Source organism: Peromyscus eremicus, chromosome 5 (genome assembly GCF_949786415.1).
Source record: "Peromyscus eremicus chromosome 5, PerEre_H2_v1, whole genome shotgun sequence".
NCBI classification, from domain to species: domain Eukaryota; kingdom Metazoa; phylum Chordata; class Mammalia; order Rodentia; family Cricetidae; genus Peromyscus; species Peromyscus eremicus.
In genome coordinates, this window is record NC_081420.1 from 1,305,154 (window position 1) to 1,311,749 (window position 6,596).

Here is a 6,596-nt window from a genome sequence, read left to right on the forward strand (position 1 = left end):
ACTTCTAATCTTGTTCAAGGTATTGTATCTATACAGTTCATTTAAGAATGTAATATAAATTGCTAGTCCTTGAAAGCTATTATTACCAACTAATTAGGATATAAAGAAATAAAAGTTAGTAGTTAGTCATTACAATCAAACGTGTAGTCATATTAGGTATGTTTTCAAGGTCAAACAGGCATTGAAGAAATTCCATATGGAGTTTACTTTCTTTGTGGCAAAAGTTAGTCACTGGGCAAGAAAATGCCCTTGCCTCAACTGCTGACAGTATGTTGTCCAAATGGACAAGCAGGACACAAAAGAAAGAACTGCCAAACCTTGCCAAGACAAGGTAGGAAGGCCCTTCAGAAAATCCTGCTTCACAAATAAGTCTGTCAGATATGCTAGGCCTGTTGGCCAATGATGGATGCCCCAATGTTGCAGAAGAACCTTGGGTGACTGTCCAGGCAGCCAGCTGTTTCTGTCATTTCTCACATTTTTTGCTTGTTTGCACTTCCTGCTTACTCAGTTAATATTATTTCCATCTCAGGTCTCTGAGGGAGTTGAAGACTAGATAGTTATAGTTATAGTTTTCCCTGTTAACAAATTCAGAACAGAAACTCACTAAAGAGTTATAAAGTGTATAAATTTGAAAGATATCAAAAGATAGTTTTCAGTTGGTAATACAAGTTAGGATAGAAAGTGAATTAGGTACAACATTTTGGACTCACCAAAATAGGATAGATAATGGAGTATTTTCACTGAATTTGTCAAATATTTATGGACCTGACATTGTTAATGTAATTATTGACTGTATATATTGTATATACTTATTGTATTTATTATATATAGTTTTTCTTATATTAGTTATAACCTTTTATTATTTTAGACAAAAAAGGGGAAATGTGGTGATATATTGTGTACCCTAATAAAATTTGCCTGAAGATCAAAGAACAGAACAAGCCACTAGATTAAACATAGAAGCCAGGCAGTGGTGCCACACATCTTTAATCATAAATCCAAACGGATCTCTGTGAGTTCAAAGCCACCCTGGACTACATGAGACTGACTCAATCCAGGCAGTGGTGACACACACCTTTAATCTCAGCACTTGAGATCTCATGTCTTTGCTTGGGAAGCACACATGCCTTTAATCCCAGGAAGTGATGGCTGGGCAGAGAAAGGTATATAAGGCATGAGAAAACACTATTTTCAGCTGAGGAAGCCCTTTTGGCTAGAGGCCTTTTGGCTAGGCTCTTTCAGCTGAAGCCTTTTGGCTGAGAGGACCCCTTTCGGCGAGAACTCAGAGACATTCAAACAGAGGATTCATGGAATTGATGAGGTGAGACATAGCATGGTTTGTTCCTTTGTCTCTCTGATCTTTCAGCATTTACCCCAATATCTGGTACCAGGTTTTTTATTATAAGACTATTTAAGACCAGGTGGCAGTGGCACACACCTCTAATCCCAGCACTCGGAAGGAAGAGCCAGGTGGATCTCTGTGAGTTTGAGGCCAGCCTGGTCTACAGAATGAGATCCAGAACAGGCACCAAAACTACACAGAGAAACTGTCTTGAAAAACTGAAAAAAAAAAAAAAGAAAAAGAAAAGAAAAAAGACCATTTAAGATTTCAAACAACCGACAGGGGCTTCATAGGGAGCAACACCCAGTTACAATTATTCACTTGACTCCTTAAAAAGCAAGCCATGACCCTGTCACACCTCCAGGGTCTGGGGGGATTGCTTGAAAAACATACAATGAAGGATCTACATGTGATAGAAGCCTGTCAATTCAGAATGATTGATGTGAAACTCCAAGCAGGGAGCTTCAATCTTTCTTCTCAAAGGCTCAACAATGAAATAAATATGATAAGATCCAATTGTGCCCCAATAGAGAAAGCAAGAAAATGAAAACTGGTGAATTACAACCTCTAGATCCAAAGACACCAGAGGCCAAGGTAGAACCAGCCCCTCCCAGGGAACTTGGCAGGTGGTGACAGGAAAAGATAAAACTAAAGGTAGAGGAGCATAGAAGTTACTTCAGCATCAAGAGAAGGGCAGTTCCGGAAGCCTCAGGCAAGTGATAAGAGAGAATTACTTAGGGCTGATGAGTAGTACAGCAGGCAAAGGCACTCACCACACAAGACTTGAGTCCCATGGCCAGAGCACAGGGTCAAAGGAGAGAACAGACTCCACAAAGTTGTCATCTGACTGCCACACATATCTCTCTCTCTCTCTCTCACACACACACACACACACACACACACACACACACACACACACACACAAATAAGTACAAGACTAAATGATAAATTATTTAAAGATCAGAATGATAGCTGTAGACTTTGGTGGGCTCACAGAGATACAGCAGACAAACTTCCTGTCTTTTTCTGGGAAGCCTGTTAGATGAGTAGCCCAGGCGAATATGGTTGATGCCAAACAAATGCTGGACAAAAATGGGCATAAAATACAGGCAAGGTGGGGGAGGCAGGTTTGATGTGTGCACTAAATAATTGACTCAGATGGTTTGTGACGCGTCACAGGCCTCAGACCCAGGAATTGGCCAGTCACCATTTCTTTGCTGATGCCAATGAAAATAAACCACATAGCTCCTGGATTTGCTTAGCTTGGGCAAAATATCAGAATCAAAAACCATCTCAAGTTGAATCAAAGGACTAACAACATGAAGATGAAAAACCTACTAATTTCCCAGGACACTTGGGTTTTTATTATGATTTTTTAGTGTTGATTTTTTTTCCTAATCACAGCCAGACCCAAGACTACATCTTAAAATTACTTCAAATTATTCAGGTAGGGAGATACTGTCCTCTGTACAGTTGTATATACCAGGGGGATACATTTTTTAAAGATATATATTATTTAAATATATAGCTATTTGAATCTCTGAAGACTTGGCTGTGATGCAATCAACTCTGCACCCAAGTCTATGCCTTTGTCCAGAGTCAAGATGTTGTTGTAGGTGTCTTCAGGGATGCTTGGTTTGGGTTTTTTTTGTTTTTATTTTTTTAGCGGGAGGGAAAGACAGGATTTCACTATGTAGCTTTGGCTGGCCTAGTACTTGCTATATAGACCAGAATGGCTTTGAACTCACAGAGATCCACCTGCCTCTGTCTCCTAGTGCTGAGATTAAGAGTGTGTGCCACAACACCTCACACACCCAGCAGGAATGCTGTTTTTAACTTGCTTCCAGTGGTTTATGTGAAAAATGACCTAGGTCATTCTAAGGGCCAAGGAAGTCAAGACATCTGCATTCTTCCTGTCACAAGAGAATGGAGATGACACAATAAACTGTCACTTGAGGGAAAGCTGCCCAGCCACTGGAAACATCCTATAGAGCTAATGAAAGAGTCAAGAGTAAACTGTAATGTGAGGCCTATTTGTTATAGCATCTAATAGTCCTCTGACTGATGCATTGTAGAATAAATGTCAACCTCTTCAGTGTGTAGAAAGTAGTCCACGCTCTCTTGTCTTTTACTCTAGCTGTACTGGGAAATAGTAATGAATGATGGATGATGGCATGAGCCTCTTTTGGGCTTCAGGTCATTTTTCTGCCTGGCTTAGAAAGTTTCTTCTCTAATCTGTGCCCGGTGAGTTAACATTGTATTATAGAGGGACCACACTGGATGCCACCTCCTCAGAGAGACCTTCCCCAACCAGCCCATGAGACCCCATGTTATATACATCTATGTGTTCTCTTCAGCCACTCAAGCACTATTTCAACTTGTCAGTATTTCTACACCCCATCACATCGTTAGCTCTAAGAAGAGAGGCTCTTCCTGTCTGGTTCATGACTGTAGTCCTTAGCACAGAACAATGTGTAGAGAGCAATTGCTGAAGACATGTGACTTCATGGGTGAGGCTTAATGTTGAACCAACATTAATGTCTCTGAATGTTACTCATGCTTCAGGAACTCCTAGAAATTTGTTTTAAAACTGCATTAATAATATTCTTGGGTTATCAAGGTAGCTCAGCCAGACAGGTACTTACTGCCAAACTTAATGATGTGACTTCAATTCCCTGGAACCCACAAGGTGGAGAAAGGGAGCCAATGGCTGCAAGTTGTCTACTGACCACCACACATGCACGTGTACATGTGCACACACACATCACACACAATAACTAAATAAATAAATGTAATAAAATATCTTTAAAAATAGTCTTCACACATGGTCTTCTTCCTCTCCATGCCTTTAGGAAACTCACAGAATTACAGACCATTTTCAGAGCACTTCTGGATGTGGTTTTGATCTAGTTGTAGGTAATGAGTCTATCTAATTTCATTACTTTTCTTACGAGCTTCTTAGATGCATGTTCTATGTTCTACACAGCATGTAAGAACTTTAAAGATCTGTTCTTAATGATAGGGCTAGCCTACAATTTCTCGTGCTTCTACTAATTGAGGAATGGCTACATTTTCATTCTTTACAGTTTTCTTTTGCTTATAACACTGCACCATCCATGATGGCACTCAGCACAAACTGCTTAACCAGACTGAAGCCTCATTATTTACAATAGCAGTCACTCTAAAAGATAGCAAACGCTTCAGTGGCCATATTGTCTAGTTAGAGAGGGGAAGGACTCTCTCAGGACCATGCCACCAGGTGCTGTCAGATCTGGGCCTCCATCTCATGTGAACTTGAAACCAAAACACTGTTTTTATTTTGGTTTTGTCTGTTTGTTTTTGTTTTGTTTGTAGCCCTGGCCAGACTTACACTCAGAGATCTGCCTGGCTTTGCCTCTGAGTTTTGGGATTCAAGGATCGAACTAGCATGCCAGGCTGAGTCAATGTTTTCACAGCAGCCCAGACTGCCTTTTGTTATTTTATATGGTAAGACAAATAAAGGATTCCCAAATTGCACAGCATCTCTCTGCCACCTACAAATGTCACTTTACTTGGCAAAGGACAGTCTGCAAATGTGATTGAGACAAATGCCTTAAGAGGGAGAGATGCTCTGCAGGTAACAGGTGGGCACAACTTGGGATCACGAGTGTCCTATAAGAGGCAGGCAAATGGCTGGGGATGCAGTCAGTTGTTAGAGTGCTTGTCTGGCATGCAGGAAGGATTGGGTTCTGTTTCCAGAACAATATGGATTAGCCACTGATCCCAACACTAGGGAGGTACAGACACAAGCAATAGGAGTTCAAGGTTGTCCTTGGCTACATAATGAGTTTGAGACTACCCTGGGATACTTGATACCCTTAAAAAAAGAGAGAGAGAGAGACAACGATTTAGAGGGAGGCAGAGGGAAATTTGATTACAGAAGAGAATGGGATGAACAAAGCAGAGACTGGAGTGATGTGACCACAAACCAAGGAGTGTCTGCAGCCTTAGAATCCAGAAATAGAAGAGACAGACCCTTTCCTTGTACTTGCAGAGGTAGTATGGCCCCAGACTATTTGACTTTTACCTACAGAGAATGATTGTAGACTTCTGACCTGAGGAGAATGATTGTAGATACCTGTCCTGAGGAGAATGATTGTAGATACCTGTCCTGAAGAGAATGATTGTAGACACCTGTCTTGAAGAGAATGTTGTAGACACCTGTCTTCCTGGACACTGTGGGGCAACACTGTGCTTCTGTAAAACTCTCATCATCAAGGGCTGACAAACTGGCCCCTAACTAAAACTGACCTATTTCCTGTTTTTGTAAATAAAGACGTATTGGAATAAAGTCATGTCCACTCCTATACACAGTACCTAATGTTGCCTTCATGCAACACTGGTGGGTTGAGTAATGGCAGTGAGTCATTGCCACAGAGACCATATGGCCTGCAAAGCTGAAGCTATTTACAACCCTGGCCCTTTACAGAGAGAATATGTTGAGCCCTCTCCAAGATGAGAATTAATTCCACCCTTTCTCACATTTGTTCATGACATTTCAGACTAAAAATAATACATGTTAATCATATAAAATTACAATACTTCAGAATTCCACCACCTACAAAGCAGATATCCCTACAACCATCACTAAAAACTTGGAGTATATACTCCAATTTTTCTTTTTCTCTACACATATGATAGCATTTACTATTGCTGTTTTTGTTAATCTATGCCTGTTAAGAATGTTGGTATTTGCTGGTTGGTGGTGACGCATGCCTTTAATCCCAGCACCCTGGAGGCAGAGACAGGTGGATCTTTGAGTTTGAGGCCAGCCTGATCTACAGAGTGAGTTCCAGGACATCCAGGACCACATAGAGAAATCCTGTCTTGGAAAAAAAAAAAGTAGAATGTTGGTATTCACAAATTGCACAGGACTGGTGAGATGGTCATGAGTGGGCAAACTGCTTGTTGCACAAACATGAAGATCTGAGTTCAGGTTCCTAGGACCCATGCAAAAAGCCAGATGTGGTGGCATACATCTGTAACCCCAGAGCTGGGGATATAGAAACAAATGGATCTGGAGAGTTACTGACCAGACAGTCCAACCAAAATGGAGAGTTCCGAGTTCAGTAAAAGACTCTGTCTTAAAGAATAAGATAGAGAGTGATAGACGACACCAAAGTGACCTCTGACTTCTACATATGCACACAGACAAGCACACCCACTCACACATGTGCATATACCTACATACACCTACCTACACACACCAAGAATG